At 57.4% G+C, this 15840-nt stretch overlaps 7 non-coding genes and 4 pseudogenes across 7 annotated transcripts; all 11 read right to left on the bottom strand.

Annotated features, from left to right (window-relative positions):
* Nucleotides 1-267: 267 nt before the first annotated feature.
* LOC146637041 (5S ribosomal RNA) lies at nt 268-386 on the bottom strand. The gene has a single exon (XR_014905616.1). It is a non-coding gene; the product is annotated as a 5S ribosomal RNA (ribosomal RNA).
* Nucleotides 387-1146: 760 nt separating this feature from the next.
* On the bottom strand, nt 1147-1265 carry LOC146637040 (5S ribosomal RNA; annotated as a pseudogene).
* Nucleotides 1266-2519: 1254 nt separating this feature from the next.
* On the bottom strand, nt 2520-2638 carry LOC146637039 (5S ribosomal RNA). Its single transcript, XR_014905708.1, has one exon. It is a non-coding gene; the product is annotated as a 5S ribosomal RNA (ribosomal RNA).
* Nucleotides 2639-3896: 1258 nt separating this feature from the next.
* Nucleotides 3897-4015, bottom strand: LOC146637038 (5S ribosomal RNA; annotated as a pseudogene).
* Nucleotides 4016-4997: 982 nt separating this feature from the next.
* On the bottom strand, nt 4998-5106 carry LOC146637037 (5S ribosomal RNA; annotated as a pseudogene).
* Nucleotides 5107-6004: 898 nt separating this feature from the next.
* LOC146637036 (5S ribosomal RNA) lies at nt 6005-6123 on the bottom strand. Its single transcript, XR_014905707.1, has one exon. It is a non-coding gene; the product is annotated as a 5S ribosomal RNA (ribosomal RNA).
* Nucleotides 6124-7334: 1211 nt separating this feature from the next.
* LOC146637035 (5S ribosomal RNA) lies at nt 7335-7453 on the bottom strand (annotated as a pseudogene).
* Nucleotides 7454-12009: 4556 nt separating this feature from the next.
* On the bottom strand, nt 12010-12128 carry LOC146637034 (5S ribosomal RNA). The gene has a single exon (XR_014905706.1). It is a non-coding gene; the product is annotated as a 5S ribosomal RNA (ribosomal RNA).
* A 900-nt stretch (nt 12129-13028) lies between these two features.
* LOC146637033 (5S ribosomal RNA) lies at nt 13029-13147 on the bottom strand. The gene has a single exon (XR_014905495.1). It is a non-coding gene; the product is annotated as a 5S ribosomal RNA (ribosomal RNA).
* Nucleotides 13148-14044: 897 nt separating this feature from the next.
* On the bottom strand, nt 14045-14163 carry LOC146637032 (5S ribosomal RNA). The gene has a single exon (XR_014905548.1). It is a non-coding gene; the product is annotated as a 5S ribosomal RNA (ribosomal RNA).
* A 979-nt stretch (nt 14164-15142) lies between these two features.
* On the bottom strand, nt 15143-15261 carry LOC146637031 (5S ribosomal RNA). Its single transcript, XR_014905705.1, has one exon. It is a non-coding gene; the product is annotated as a 5S ribosomal RNA (ribosomal RNA).
* Nucleotides 15262-15840: the final 579 nt, after the last annotated feature.

Genomic DNA, 15840 nt, shown 5'->3' with positions numbered 1-15840 from the left:
TGTAGGTGGCCTCAGCCAGCAGCCACAGGCCCTGGTGTGGTGTAAGTGGCCTCAGCCAGCAGCCACAGGCCCTGGTGTGGTGTAAGTGGCCTCAGTCAGAGCCACAGGCCCTTGTGTGGTGTAGGTTGCATCAGCTAGCAGCACAAGACATTGGAAAAGAGCCAAAAGCAATGTCGTTAATAAGCCCTCATTAATGGGCAGCTGCTTTTGGTCTTTTAATACACCCCTTCTCTGGATCAAAAGCGGTTCAATGACATGAAAATGAAAGGCTTACAGCACCAGGTATTCCCAGGCAGTCTCCCATCCAAGTACTAACCAAGCCCAGTCCTGCTTAGCTTCCGAGATCAGACGAGGTCGGGCGTGCTCAGGGTGGTATGGCCGTAAGCTGCTGGCCGTAAGCTGCTGGCCCCAGCACAATGTCTCAATTTATGGATTCAAGTGATTAGGTGGCAAGTACCTGAAGTTACGAAGACAATCCTATAACCATACCTGCATGTTTGCATAATACCCTAACCCAAAGGCTCAGTTTGGCATTTATCCAACAGCACAGGCCCTGGATTGTTGAAGATGGCCTCAGGAACCAGCACAGGGCCTGGTGTGTTGTACATGGCCACAGCAAGCAGCACAGGGCCTGGTTTGGTGAAGATGGCCTCGGCCAGAAGCGAAGGGCCTGGTGTGATGTGAGTGGCCTGAGCAAGAGCCACAGGCCCTGGTGTGGTGTAAGTGGCCTCAGCCAGCAGCCACAGGCCCTGGTGTGGTGTAAGTCGCCTCAGCCAGAAGCCACAGGCACTGGTGTGGTGTAAGTGGCCTCAGCCAGCAGCAAAAGGGCCCTGGTGTGGTGTAAGTCGCCTCAGTCAGCAGCCACAGGCCCTGGTGTGGTGTAGGTGGCCTCAGCCAGCAGCCACAGGCCCTGGTGTGGTGTAAGTGGCCTCAGCCAGCAGCCACAGGCCCTGATGTGGTGTAAGTGGCCCCAGCCGGTCACTCAGGCCCTGGTGTGGTGTAGGTGGCATCAGCTAGCAGCACAAGACATTGGAAAACAGCCAAAAGCAATGTCGTTAATGTGCCCTCATTAATGGGGAGCTGCTTTTGGTCTTTTAATACACCCCTTCTCTGGATCAAAAGCGGTTCAATGACATGAAAATGAAAGGCTTAAAGCACCAGGTATTCCCAGGCAGTCTCCCATCCAAGTACTAACCAAGCCCAGCCCTGCTTAGCTTGCGAGATCAGACGAGGTCGGGCGTGCTCAGGGTGGTATGGCCGTAAGCTGCTGGCCCCAGCACAATGTCTCAATTTATGGATTCAAGTGATTAGGTGGCAAGTACCTGAAGTTACGAAGACAATCCTATAACCATACCTGCATGTTTGCATAATACCCTAACCCAAAGGCTCAGTTTGGCATTTATCCAACAGCACAGGCCCTGGATTGTTGAAGATGGCCTCAGGAACCAGCACAGGGCCTGGTGTGTTGTACATGGCCACAGCAAGCAGCACAGGGCCTGGTTTGGTGAAGATGGCCTCGGCCAGAAGCACAGGGCCTGGTGTGATGTGAGTGGCCTGAGCAAGAGCCACAGGCCCTGGTGTGGTGTAAGTGGCCTCAGCCAGCAGCCACAGGCCCTGGTGTGTTGTAAGTGGCCTCAGCCAGCAGCCACAGGCCCTGGTGTGGTCTAAGTGGCCTCAGCCAGTGCCACAGGCCCTGGTGTGGTGTAAGTGGCCTGAGCAAGAGCCACAGGCCCTGGTGTGGTGTAAGTGGCCTGAGCAAGTGCCACAGGCCCTGGTGTGGTGTAAGTGGCCTAAGCCAGAGCCACAGGCCCTGGTGTGGTGTAAGTGGCCTCAATAGCAAATAAGGCCCTGGTGTGGTGTAAGTGGCCTGAGCAAGAGCCACAGGGCCTGGTTTGGTGAAGATGGCCTCAGCCAGAAGCGCAGGGCCTGGTGTGATGTGAGTGGCCTGAGCAAGAGCCACAGGCCCTGGTGTGGTGTAAGTGGCCTCAGCCAGCAGCCACAGGCCCTGGTGTGGTGTAAGTCGCCTCAGCCAGAAGCCACAGGCACTGGTGTGGTGTAAGTGGCCTCAGCCAGCAGCAAAAGGGCCCTGGTGTGGTGTAAGTCGCCTCAGCCAGCAGCCACAGGCCCTGGTGTGGTGTAGGTGGCCTCAGCCAGCAGCCACAGGCCCTGGTGTGGTGTAAGTGGCCTCAATAGCAACTAAGGCCCTGGTGTGGTGTAAGTGGCTTCAGCCAGCAGCCACAGGCTCTGGTGTGGTGTAACTGGCCTCAGCCAGCAGCCACAGGCCCTGGTGTGGTGTAAGTGGCCTCAGCCAGTGCCACAGGCCCTGATGTGGTGTAAGTGGCCCCAGCCGGTCACTCAGGCCCTGGTGTGGTGTAGGTGGCATCAGCTAGCAGCACAAGACATTGGAAAAGAGCCAAAAGCAGTGTTGTTAATGTGCCCTCATTAATGGGCAGATGCTTTTGGTCTTTTAATACACCCCTTCTCTGGATCAAAAGCGGTTCAATGACATGAAAAGGAAAGGCTTACAGCACCAGGTATTCCCAGGCAGTCTCCCATCCAAGTACTAACCAAGCCCAGCCCTGCTTAGCTTCCGAGATCAGACGAGGTCGGGCGTGCTCAGGGTGGTATGGCCGTAAGCTGCTGGCCCCAGCACAATGTCTCAATTTATGGATTCAAGTGATTAGGTGGCAAGTACCTGAAGTTACGAAGACAATCCTATAACCATACCTGCATGTTTGCATAATACCCTAACCCAAAGGCTCAGTTTGGCATTTATCCAACAGCACAGGCCCTGGATTGTTGAAGATGGCCTCAGGAACCAGCACAGGGCCTGGTGTGTTGTACATGGCCACAGCAAGCAGCACAGGGCCTGGTGTGGTGTAAGTGGCCTCAGCCAGCAGCCACAGGCCCTGGTGTGGTGTAAGTCGCCTCAGCCAGAAGCCACAGGCACTGGTGTGGTGTAAGTGGCCTCAGCCAGCAGCAAAAGGGCCCTGGTGTGGTGTAAGTCGCCTCAGTCAGCAGCCACAGGCCCTGGTGTGGTGTAGGTGGCCTCAGCCAGCAGCCACAGGCCCTGGTGTGGTGTAAGTGGCCTCAGCCAGCAGCCACAGGCCCTGGTGTGGTGTAAGTGGCCTCAGCCAGCAGCCACAGGCCCTGGTGTGGTGTAAGTGGCCTCAGCCAGTGCCACAGGCCCTGGTGTGGTGTAAGTGGCCTGAGCAAGAGCCACAGACCCTGGTGTGGTGTAATTGGCCTCAATAGCAACTAATGCCCTGGTGTGGTGTAGGTGGCCTCAGCCAGCAGCCACAGGCCCTGGTGTGGTGTAAGTGGCCTCAGCCAGCAGCCACAGGCCCTGGTGTGGTGTAAGTGGCCTCAGCCAGAGCCACAGGCCCTGATGTGGTGTAAGTGGCCTGAGCAAGAGCCACAGGCCCTGATGTGGTGTAAGTGGCCTGAGCAAGAGCCACAGGCCCTGGTGTGTTGTAAGTGGCCTCAGCCAGCAGCCACAGGCCCTGGTGTGGTGTAGGTGGCCTCAGCCAGAAGCCACAGGCCCTGGTGTGGTGTAAGTGGCCTGAGCAAGTGCCACAGGCCCTGGTGTGGTGTAATTGGCCTCAATAGCAACTAAGGCCCTGGTGTGGTGTAGGTGGCCTCAGCCAGCAGCCACAGGCCCTGGTGTGGTGTAAGTGGCCTCAGCCAGCAGCCACAGGCCCTGATGTGGTGTAAGTGGCCCCAGCCGGTCACTCAGGCCCTGGTGTGGTGTAGGTGGCATCAGCTAGCAGCACAAGACATTGGAAAACAGCCAAAAGCAATGTCGTTAATGTGCCCTCATTAATGGGGAGCTGCTTTTGGTCTTTTAATACACCCCTTCTCTGGATCAAAAGCGGTTCAATGACATGAAAATGAAAGGCTTACAGCACCAGGTATTCCCAGGCAGTCTCCCATCCAAGTACTAACCAAGCCCAGCCCTGCTTAGCTTACGAGATCAGACGAGGTCGGGCGTGCTCAGGGTGGTATGGCCGTAAGATGCTGGCCCCAGCACAATGTCTCAATTTATGGATTCAAGTGATTAGGTGGCAAGTACCTGAAGTTACGAAGACAATCCTATAACCATACCTGCATGTTTGCATAATACCCTAACCCAAAGGCTCAGTTTGGCATTTATCCAACAGCACAGGCCCTGGATTGTTGAAGATGGCCACAGCAAGCAGCACAGGGCCTGGTTTGGTGAAGATGGCCTCGGCCAGAAGCGCAGGGCCTGGTGTGATGTGAGTGGCCTGAGCAAGAGCCACAGGCCCTGGTGTGGTGTAAGTGGCCTCAGCCAGCAGCCACAGGCCCTGGTGTGGTGTAAGTCGCCTCAGCCAGAAGCCACAGGCACTGGTGTGGTGTAAGTGGCCTCAGCCAGCAGCAAAAGGGCCCTGGTGTGGTGTAAGTCGCCTCAGTCAACAGCCACAGGCCCTGGTGTGGTGTAGGTGGCCTCAGCCAGCAGCCACAGGCCCTGGTGTGGTGTAAGTGGCCTCAGCCAGCAGCCACAGGCCCTGGTGTGGTGTAAGTGGCCTCAGCCAGCAGCCACAGGCCCTGGTGTGGTGTAAGTGGCCTCAGCCAGTGCCACAGGCCCTGGTGTGGTGTAAGTGGCCTGAGCAAGAGCCACAGACCCTGGTGTGGTGTAATTGGCCTCAATAGCAACTAATGCCCTGGTGTGGTGTAGGTGGCCTCAGCCAGCAGCCACAGGCCCTGGTGTGGTGTAAGTGGCCTCAGCCAGCAGCCACAGGCCCTGGTGTGGTGTACGTGGCCTCAGCCAGAGCCACAGGCCCTGATGTGGTGTAAGTGGCCCCAGCCGGTCACTCAGGCCCTTGTGTGGTGTAGGTTGCATCAGCTAGCAGCACAAGACATTGGAAAAGAGCCAAAAGCAATGTCGTTAATGTGCCCTCATTAATGGGCAGATGCTTTTGGTCTTTTAATACACCACTTCTCTGGATCAAAAGCGGTTCAATGACATGAAAATGAAAGGCTTACAGCACCAGGTAGTCTCCCATCCAAGTACTAACCAAGCCCAGCCCTGCTTAGCTTCCGAGATCAGACGAGGTCGGGCGTGCTCAGGGTGGTATGGCCGTAAGCTGCTGGCCCCAGCACAATGTCTCAATTTATGGATTCAAGTGATTAGGTGGCAAGTACCTGAAGTTACGAAGACAATCCTATAACCATACCTGCATGTTTGCATAATACCCTAACCCAAAGGCTCAGTTTGGCATTTATCCAACAGCACAGGCCCTGGATTGTTGAAGATGGCCTCTGGAACCAGCACAGGGCCTGGTGTGTTGTACATGGCCACAGCAAGCAGCACAGGGCCTGGTTTGGTGAAGATGGCCTCGGCCAGAAGCACAGGGCCTGGCGTGATATGAGTGGCCTGAGCAAGAGCCACAGGCCCTGGTGTGGTGTAAGTGGCCTGAGCAAGAGCCACAGGCCCTGGTGTGGTGTAAGTGGCCTGAGCAAGAGCCACAGGCCCTGGTGTGGTGTAAGTGGTCTCAGCCAGCAGCCACAGGCCCTGGTGTGGTGTAGGTGGCCTCAGCCAGCAGCCACAGGCCCTTGTGTGGTGTAAGTGGCCTCAGCCAGCAGCCACAGGCCCTGGTGTGGTGTAAGTGGCCTCAGCCAGTGCCACAGGCCCTGGTGTGGTGTAAGTGGCCTGAGCAAGAGCCACAGACCCTGGTGTGGTGTAATTGGCCTCAATAGCAACTAATGCCCTGGTGTGGTGTAGGTGGCCTCAGCCAGCAGCCACAGGCCCTGGTGTGGTGTAAGTGGCCTCAGCCAGAGCCACAGGCCCTGATGTGGTGTAAGTGGCCCCAGCCGGTCACTCAGGCCCTTGTGTGGTGTAGGTTGCATCAGCTAGCAGCACAAGACATTGGAAAAGAGCCAAAAGCAATGTCGTTAATGTGCCCTCATTAATGGGCAGCTGCTTTTGGTCTTTTAATACACCCCTTCTCTGGATCAAAAGCGGTTCAATGACATGAAAATGAAAGGCTTACAGCACCAGGTATTCCCAGGCAGTCTCCCATCCAAGTACTAACCAAGCCCAGCCCTGCTTAGCTTCCGAGATCAGACGAGGTCGGGCGTGCTCAGGGTGGTATGGCCGTAAGCTGCTGGCCCCAGCACAATGTCTCAATTTATGGATTCAAGTGATTAGGTGGCAAGTACCTGAAGTTACGAAGACAATCCTATAACCATACCTGCATGTTTGCATAATACCCTAACCCAAAGGCTCAGTTTGGCATTTATCCAACAGCACAGGCCCTGGATTGTTGAAGATGGCCTCAGGAACCAGCACAGGGCCTGGTGTGTTGTACATGGCCACAGCAAGCAGCACAGGGCCTGGTTTGGTGAAGATGGCCTCGGCCAGAAGCACAGGGCCTGGCGTGATATGAGTGGCCTGAGCAAGAGCCACAGGCCCTGGTGTGGTGTAAGTGGCCTGAGCAAGAGCCACAGGCCCTGGTGTGGTGTAAGTGGCCTGAGCAAGAGCCACAGGCCCTGGTGTGGTGTAAGTGGCCTGAGCAAGAGCCACAGGCCCTGGTGTGGTGTAAGTGGTCTCAGCCAGCAGCCACAGGCCCTGGTGTGGTGTAGGTGGCCTCAGCCAGCAGCCACAGGCCCTTGTGTGGTGTAAGTGGCCTCAGCCAGCAGCCACAGGCCCTGGTGTGGTGTAATTGGCCTCAATAGCAAATAAGGCCCTGGTGTGGTGTAAGTGGCCTGAGCAAGAGCCACAGGGCCTGGTTTGGTGAAGATGGCCTCGGCCAGAAGCGCAGGGCCTGGTGTGATGTGAGTGGCCTGAGCAAGAGCCACAGGCCCTGGTGTGGTGTAATTGGCCTCAATAGCAACTAAGGCCCTGGTGTGGTGTAGGTGGCCTCAGCCAGCAGCCACAGGCCCTGGTGTGGTGTAAGTGGCCTCAGCCAGCAGCCACAGGCCCTGGTGTGGTGTAAGTCGCCTCAGCCAGTGCCACAGGCCCTGGTGTGGTGTAAGTGGCCTGAGCAAGAGCCACAGACCCTGGTGTGGTGTAATTGGCCTCAATAGCAACTAAGGCCCTGGTGTGGTGTAGGTGGCCTCAGCCAGCAGCCACAGGCCCTGGTGTGGTGTAAGTGGCCTCAGCCAGCAGCCACAGGCCCTGATGTGGTGTATGTGGCCCCAGCCGGTCACTCAGGCCCTGGTGTGGTGTAGGTGGCATCAGCTAGCAGCACAAGACATTGGAAAACAGCCAAAAGCAATGTCGTTAATGTGCCCTCATTAATGGGGAGCTGCTTTTGGTCTTTTAATACACCCCTTCTCTGGATCAAAAGCGGTTCAATGACATGAAAATGAAAGGCTTACAGGACCACGTATTCCCAGGCAGTCTCCCATCCAAGTACTAACCAAGCCCAGCCCTGCTTAGCTTACGAGATCAGACGAGGTCGGGGGTGCTCAGGGTGGTATGGCCGTAAGCTGCTGGCCCCAGCACAATGTCTCAATTTATGGATTCAAGTGATTAGGTGGCAAGTACCTGAAGTTACGAAGACAATCCTATAACCATACCTGCATGTTTGCATAATACCCTAACCCAAAGGCTCAGTTTGGCATTTATCCAACAGCACAGGCCCTGGATTGTTGAAGATGGCCTCAAGAACCAGCACAGGACCTGGTGTGTTTTACATGGCCACAGCAAGCAGCACAGGGCCTGGTATGGTGAAGATGGCCTCAGCAAGCAGCCACAGGCCCTGGTTTGGTGTAAGTGGCCTCAGCCAGCAGCCACAGGCCCTGGTGTGGTGTAAGTGGCCTCAGCCAGCAGCCACAGGCCCTGGTGTGGTCTAAGTGGCCTCAGCCAGTGCCACAGGCCCTGGTGTGGTGTAAGTGGCCTGAGCAAGAGCCACAGGCCCTGGTGTGGTGTAAGTGGCCTCAGCCAGCAGCCACAGGCCCTGGTGTGGTGTAAGTGGCCTGAGCAAGTGCCACAGGCCCTGGTGTGGTGTAAGTGACCTAAGCCAGAGCCACAGGCCCTGGTGTGGTGTAAGTGGCCTCAATAGCAAATAAGGCCCTGGTGTGGTGTAAGTGGCCTGAGCAAGAGCCACAGGGCCTGGTTTGGTGAAGATGGCCTCGGCCAGAAGCGCAGGGCCTGGTGTGATGTGAGTGGCCTGAGCAAGAGCCACAGGCCCTGGTGTGGTGTAAGTGGCCTCAGCCAGCAGCCACAGGCCCTGGTGTGGTGTAAGTCGCCTCAGCCAGAAGCCACAGGCACTGGTGTGGTGTAAGTGGCCTCAGGAACCAGCACAGGGCCTGGTGTGTTGTACATGGCCACAGCTAGCAGCAGAGGGCCAGGTTTGGTGAAGATGGCCTCGGCCAGAAGCGCAGGGCCTGGTGTGATGTGAGTGGCCTGAGCAAGAGCCACAGGCCCTTGTGTGGTGTAAGTGGCCTCAGCCAGCAGCCACAGGCCCTGGTGTGGTGTAAGTGGCCTCAGCCAGTGCCACAGGCCCTGGTGTGGTGTAAGTGGCCTGAGCAAGAGCCACAGACCCTGGTGTGGTGTAATTGGCCTCAATAGCAACTAAGGCCCTGGTGTGGTGTAGGTGGCCTCAGCCAGCAGCCACAGGCCCTGGTGTGTTGTAAGTGGCCTCAGCCAGCAGCCACAGGCCCTGGTGTGGTGTAGGTGGCCTCAGCCAGCAGCCACAGGCCCTTGTGTGGTGTAAGTGGCCTCAGCCAGCAGCCACAGGCCCTGGTGTGGTGTAAGTGGCCTCAGCCAGTGCCACAGGCCCTGGTGTGGTGTAAGTGGCCTGAGCAAGAGCCACAGACCCTGGTGTGGTGTAATTGGCCTCAATAGCAACTAAGGCCCTGGTGTGGTGTAAGTGGCCTCAGCCAGCAGCCACAGGCCCTGGTGTGGTGTAGGTGGCCTCAGCCAGCAGCCACAGGCCCTGGTGTGGTGTAAGTGGCCTCAGCCAGTGCCACAGGCCCTGGTGTGGTGTAAGTGGCCTGAGCAAGAGCCACAGACCCTGGTGTGGTGTAATTGGCCTCAATAGCAACTAAGGCCCTGGTGTGGTGTAAGTGGCCTCAGCCAGCAGCCACAGGCCCTGGTGTGGTGTAAGTGGCCTCAGCCAGCAGCCACAGGCCCTGATGTGGTGTAAGTGGCCCCAGCCGGTCACTCAGGCCCTGGATTGTTGAAGATGGCCTCAGGAACCAGCACAGGGCCTGGTGTGTTGTACATGGCCACAGCAAGCAGCACAGGGCCTGGTTTGGTGAAGATGGCCTCGGCCAGAAGCGCAGGGCCTGGTGTGATGTGAGTGGCCTGACCAAGAGCCACAGGCCCTGGTGTGGTGTAAGTGGCCTCAGCCAGCAGCCACAGGCCCTGGTGTGGTGTAAGTCGCCTCAGCCAGAAGCCACAGGCACTGGTGTGGTGTAAGTGGCCTGAGCAAGAGCCACAGGCCCTGGTGTGGTGTAAGTGGCCTGAGCAAGAGCCACAGGCCCTGGTGTGGTGTAAGTGGCCTGAGCAAGAGCCACAGGCCCTGGTGTGGTGTAAGTGGTCTCAGCCAGCAGCCACAGGCCCTGGTGTGGTGTAGGTGGCCTCAGCCAGCAGCCACAGGCCCTTGTGTGGTGTAAGTGGCCTCAGCCAGCAGCCACAGGCCCTGGTGTGGTGTAAGTGGCCTCAGCCAGTGCCACAGGCCCTGGTGTGGTGTAAGTGGCCTGAGCAAGAGCCACAGACCCTGGTGTGGTGTAATTGGCCTCAATAGCAAATAAGGCCCTGGTGTGGTGTAAGTGGCCTGAGCAAGAGCCACAGGGCCTGGTTTGGTGAAGATGGCCTCGGCCAGAAGCGCAGGGCCTGGTGTGATGTGAGTGGCCTGAGCAAGAGCCACAGGCCCTGGTGTGGTGTAAGTGGCCTCAGCCAGCAGCCACAGGCCCTGGTGTGGTGTAAGTCGCCTCAGCCAGAAGCCACAGGCACTGGTGTGGTGTAAGTGGCATCAGCCAGCAGCAAAAGGGCCCTGGTGTGGTGTAAGTCGCCTCAGTCAGCAGCCACAGGCCCTGGTGTGGTGTAGGTGGCCTCAGCCAGCAGCCACAGGCCCTGGTGTGGTGTAAGTGGCCTCAGCCAGAAGCCACAGGCACTGGTGTGGTGTAAGTGGCCTCAGCCAGCAGCCACAGGCCCTGGTGTGGTCTAAGTGGCCTCAGCCAGTGCCACAGGCCCTGGTGTGGTGTAAGTGGCCTGAGCAAGAGCCACAGGCCCTGGTGTGGTGTAAGTGGCCTCAGCCAGCAGCCACAGGCCCTGGTGTGGTGTAAGTGGCCTGAGCAAGTGCCACAGGCCCTGGTGTGGTGTAAGTGACCTAAGCCAGAGCCACAGGCCCTGGTGTGGTGTAAGTGGCCTCAATAGCAAATAAGGCCCTGGTGTGGTGTAAGTGGCCTGAGCAAGAGCCACAGGGCCTGGTTTGGTGAAGATGGCCTCGGCCAGAAGCGCAGGGCCTGGTGTGATGTGAGTGGCCTGAGCAAGAGCCACAGGCCCTGGTGTGGTGTAAGTGGCCTCAGCCAGCAGCCACAGGCCCTGGTGTGGTGTAAGTCGCCTCAGCCAGAAGCCACAGGCACTGGTGTGGTGTAAGTGGCCTCAGGAACCAGCACAGGGCCTGGTGTGTTGTACATGGCCACAGCTAGCAGCAGAGGGCCAGGTTTGGTGAAGATGGCCTCGGCCAGAAGCGCAGGGCCTGGTGTGATGTGAGTGGCCTGAGCAAGAGCCACAGGCCCTTGTGTGGTGTAAGTGGCCTCAGCCAGCAGCCACAGGCCGTGGTGTGGTGTAAGTGGCCTCAGCCAGTGCCACAGGCCCTGGTGTGGTGTAAGTGGCCTGAGCAAGAGCCACAGACCCTGGTGTGGTGTAATTGGCCTCAATAGCAACTAAGGCCCTGGTGTGGTGTAGGTGGCCTCAGCCAGCAGCCACAGGCCCTGGTGTGTTGTAAGTGGCCTCAGCCAGCAGCCACAGGCCCTGGTGTGGTGTAGGTGGCCTCAGCCAGCAGCCACAGGCCCTTGTGTGGTGTAAGTGGCCTCAGCCAGCAGCCACAGGCCCTGGTGTGGTGTAAGTGGCCTCAGCCAGTGCCACAGGCCCTGGTGTGGTGTAAGTGGCCTGAGCAAGAGCCACAGACCCTGGTGTGGTGTAATTGGCCTCAATAGCAACTAAGGCCCTGGTGTGGTGTAAGTGGCCTCAGCCAGCAGCCACAGGCCCTGGTGTGGTGTAGGTGGCCTCAGCCAGCAGCCACAGGCCCTGGTGTGGTGTAAGTGGCCTCAGCCAGTGCCACAGGCCCTGGTGTGGTGTAAGTGGCCTGAGCAAGAGCCACAGACCCTGGTGTGGTGTAATTGGCCTCAATAGCAACTAAGGCCCTGGTGTGGTGTAAGTGGCCTCAGCCAGCAGCCACAGGCCCTGGTGTGGTGTAGGTGGCCTCAGCCAGCAGCCACAGGCCCTTGTGTGGTGTAAGTGGCCTCAGCCAGCAGCCACAGGCCCTGGTGTGGTGTAAGTGGCCTCAGCCAGTGCCACAGGCCCTGGTGTGGTGTAAGTGGCCTGAGCAAGAGCCACAGACCCTGGTGTGGTGTAATTGGCCTCAATAGCAACTAAGGCCCTGGTGTGGTGTAAGTCGCCTCAGCCAGCAGCCACAGGCCCTGGTGTGGTGTAGGTGGCCTCAGCCAGCAGCCACAGGCCCTGGTGTGGTGTAAGTGGCCTCAATAGCAACTAAGGCCCTGGTGTGGGGTAAGTGGCTTCAGCCAGCAGCCACAGGCTCTGGTGTGGTGTAACTGGCCTCAGCCAGCAGCCACAGGCCCTGGTGTGGTGTAAGTGGCCTCAGCCAGAGCCACAGGCCCTGATGTGGTGTAAGTGGCCCCAGCCGGTCACTCAGGCCCTGGTGTGGTGTAGGTGGCATCAGCTAGCAGCACAAGACATTGGAAAAGAGCCAAAAGCAGTGTCGTTAATGTGCCCTCATTAATGGGCAGCTGCTTTTGGTCTTTTAATACACCCCTTCTCTGGATCAAAAGCGGTTCAATGACATGAAAATGAAAGGCTTACAGCACCAGGTATTCCCAGGCAGTCTCCCATCCAAGTACTAACCAAGCCCAGCCCTGCTTAGCTTCCGAGATCAGACGAGGTCGGGCGTGCTCAGGGTGGTATGGCCGTAAGCTGCTGGCCCCCGCACAATGTCTCAATTTATGGATTCAAGTGATTAGGTGGCAAGTACCTGAAGTTACGAAGACAATCCTATAACCATACCTGCATGTTTGCATAATAACCTAACCCAAAGGCTCAGTTTGGCATTTATCCAACAGCACAGGCCCTGGATTGTTGAAGATGGCCTCAGGAACCAGCACAGGGCCTGGTGTGTTGTACATGGCCACAGCAAGCAGCACAGGGCCTGGTTTGGTGAAGATGGCCTCGGCCAGAAGCGCAGGGCCTGGTGTGATGTGAGTGGCCTGAGCAAGAGCCACAGGCCCTGGTGTGGTGTAATTGGCCTCAATAGCAAATAAGGCCCTGGTGTGGTGTAAGTGGCCTGAGCAAGAGCCACAGGGCCTGGTTTGGTGAAGATGGCCTCGGCCAGAAGCGCAGGGCCTGGTGTGATGTGAGTGGCCTGAGCAAGAGCCACAGGCCCTGGTGTGGTGTAAGTGGCCTCAGCCAGCAGCCACAGGCCCTGGTGTGGTGTAAGTCGCCTCAGCCAGAAGCCACAGGCACTGGTGTGGTGTAAGTGGCCTCAGCCAGCAGCAAAAGGGCCCTGGTGTGGTGTAAGTCGCCTCAGTCAGCAGCCACAGGCCCTGGTGTGGTGTAGGTGGCCTCAGCCAGCAGCCACAGGCCCTGGTGTGGTGTAAGTGGCCTCAGCCAGAGCCACAGGCCCTGATGTGGTGTAAGTGGCCCCAGCCGGTCACTCAGGCCCTGGTGTGGTGTAGGTGGCATCAGCTAGCAGCACAAGACATTGGAAAAGAGCCAAAAGCAGTGTCGTTAATGTGCCCTCATTAATGGGCAGCTGCTTTTGGTCTTTTAATACACCCCTTCTCTGGATCAAAAGCGGTTCAATGACATGAAAATGAAAGGCTTACAGCACCAGGTATTCCCAGGTAGTCTCCCATCCAAGTACTAACCAAGCCCAGCCCTGCTTAGCTTCCGAGATCAGACGAGGTCGGGCGTGCTCAGGGTGGTATGGCCGTAAGCTGCTGGCCCCAGCACAATGTCTCAATTTATGGATTCAAGTGATTAGGTGGCAAGTACCTGAAGTTACGAAGACAATCCTATAACCATACCTGCATGTTTGCATAATACCCTAACCCAAAGGCTCAGTTTGGCATTTATCCAACAGCACAGGCCCTGGATTGTTGAAGATGGCCTCTGGAACCAGCACAGGGCCTGGTGTGTTGTACATGGCCACAGCAAGCAGCACAGGGCCTGGTTTGGTGAAGATGGCCTCGGCCAGAAGCACAGGGCCTGGCGTGATATGAGTGGCCTGAGCAAGAGCCACAGGCCCTGGTGTGGTGTAAGTGGCCTGAGCAAGAGCCACAGGCCCTGGTGTGGTGTAAGTGGCCTGAGCAAGAGCCACAGGCCCTGGTGTGGTGTAAGTGGCCTGAGCAAGAGCCACAGGCCCTGGTGTGGTGTAAGTGGCCTGAGCAAGAGCCACAGGCCCTGGTGTGGTGTAAGTGGTCTCAGCCAGCAGCCACAGGCCCTGGTGTGGTGTAGGTGGCCTCAGCCAGCAGCCACAGGCCCTGGTGTGGTGTAAGTGGCCTCAGCCAGTGCCACAGGCCCTGGTGTGGTGTAAGTGGCCTGAGCAAGAGCCACAGACCCTGGTGTGGTGTAATTGGCCTCAATAGCAACTAAGGCCCTGGTGTGGTGTAGGTGGCCTCAGCCAGCAGCCACAGGCCCTGATGTGGTGTAAGTGGCCCCAGCCGGTCACTCAGGCCCTGGTGTGGTGTAGGTGGCATCAGCTAGCAGCACAAGACATTGGAAAAGAGCCAAAAGCAATGTCGTTAATGTGCCCTCATTAATGGGTAGCTGCTTTTGGTCTTTTAATACACCCCTTCTCTGGATCAAAAGCGGTTCAATGACATGAAAATGAAAGACTTACAGCACCAGGTATTCCCAGGCAGTCTCCCATCCAAGTACTAACCAAGCCCAGCCCTGCTTAGCTTCCGAGATCAGACGAGGTCGGGCGTGCTCAGGGTGGTATGGCCGTAAGCTGCTGGCCCCAGCACAATGTCTCAATTTATGGATTCAAGTGATTAGGTGGCAAGTACCTGAAGTTACGAAGACAATCCTATAACCATACCTGCATGTTTGCATAATACCCTAACCCAAAGGCTCAGTTTGGCATTTATCCAACAGCACAGGCCCTGGATTGTTGAAGATGGCCTCAAGAACCAGCACAGGACCTGGTGTGTTTTACATGGCCACAGCAAGCAGCACAGGGCCTGGTTTGGTGAAGATGGCCTCAGCAAGCAGCCACAGGCCCTGGTTTGGTGTAAGTGGCCTCAGCCAGCAGCCACAGGCCCTGGTGTGTTGTAAGTGGCCTCAGCCAGCAGCCACAGGCCCTGGTGTGGTCTAAGTGGCCTCAGCCAGTGCCACAGGCCCTGGTGTGGTGTAAGTGGCCTGAGCAAGAGCCACAGGCCCTGGTGTGGTGTAAGTGGCCTCAGCCAGCAGCCACAGGCCCTGGTGTGGTGTAAGTGGCCTCAGCCAGCAGCCACAGGCCCTGGTGTGGTGTAAGTGGCCTCAGCCAGTGCCACAGGCCCTGGTGTGGTGTAAGTGGCCTCAGCCAGTGCCACAGGCCCTGGTGTGGTGTAAGTGGCCTGAGCAAGAGCCACAGACCCTGGTGTGGTGTAATTGGCCTCAATAGCAACTAATGCCCTGGTGTGGTGTAGGTGGCCTCAGCCAGCAGCCACAGGCCCTGGTGTGGTGTAAGTGGCCTCAGCCAGCAGCCACAGGCCCTGGTGTGGTGTAAGTGGCCTCAGCCAGAGCCACAGGCCCTGATGTGGTGTAAGTGGCCCCAGCCGGTCACTCAGGCCCTTGTGTGGTGTAGGTTGCATCAGCTAGCAGCACAAGACATTGGAAAAGAGCCAAAAGCAATGTCGTTAATGTGCCCTCATTAATGGGCAGATGCTTTTGGTCTTTTAATACACCCCTTCTCTGGATCAAAAGCGGTTCAATGACATGAAAATGAAAGGCTTACAGCACCAGGTATTCCCAGGCAGTCTCCCATCCAAGTACTAACCAAGCCCAGCCCTGCTTAGCTTCCGAGATCAGACGAGGTCGGGCGTGCTCAGGGTGGTATGGCCGTAAGCTGCTGGCCCCAGCACAATGTCTCAATTTATGGATTCAAGTGATGAGGTGGCAAGTACCTGAAGTTACGAAGACAATCCTATAACCATACCTGCATGTTTGCATAATACCCTAACCCAAAGGCTCAGTTTGGCATTTATCCAACAGCACAGGCCCTGGATTGTTGAAGATGGCCTCAGGAACCAGCACAGGGCCTGGTGTGTTGTACATGGCCACAGCAAGCAGCACAGGGCCTGGTTTGGTGAAGATGGCCTCGGCCAGAAGCACAGGGCCTGGTGTGATATGAGTGGCCTGAGCAAGAGCCACAGGCCCTGGTGTGTTGTAAGTGGCCTCAGCCAGCAGCCACAGGCCCTGGTGTGGTGTAGGTGGCCTCAGCCAGCAGCCACAGGCCCTTGTGTGGTGTAAGTGGCCTCAGCCAGCAGCCACAGGCCCTGGTGTGGTGTAAGTGGCCTCAGCCAGTGCCACAGGCCCTGGTGTGGTGTAAGTGGCCTGAGCAAGAGCCACAGACCCTGGTGTGGTGTAATTGGCCTCAATAGCAACTAAGGCCCTGGTGTGGTGTAGGTGGCCTCAGCCAGCAGCCA

This window comes from Diplotaxodon limnothrissa, linkage group LG3, assembly GCF_057381915.1.
Source record: "Diplotaxodon limnothrissa isolate DT_005_m linkage group LG3, D_limnothrissa_male_GT1.1, whole genome shotgun sequence".
Taxonomy (NCBI): Eukaryota; Metazoa; Chordata; class Actinopteri; order Cichliformes; family Cichlidae; genus Diplotaxodon; species Diplotaxodon limnothrissa.
The sequence above is the reverse complement of the archived record's forward strand: the minus strand, read 5'-3'. Positions and strand labels throughout refer to the sequence as shown.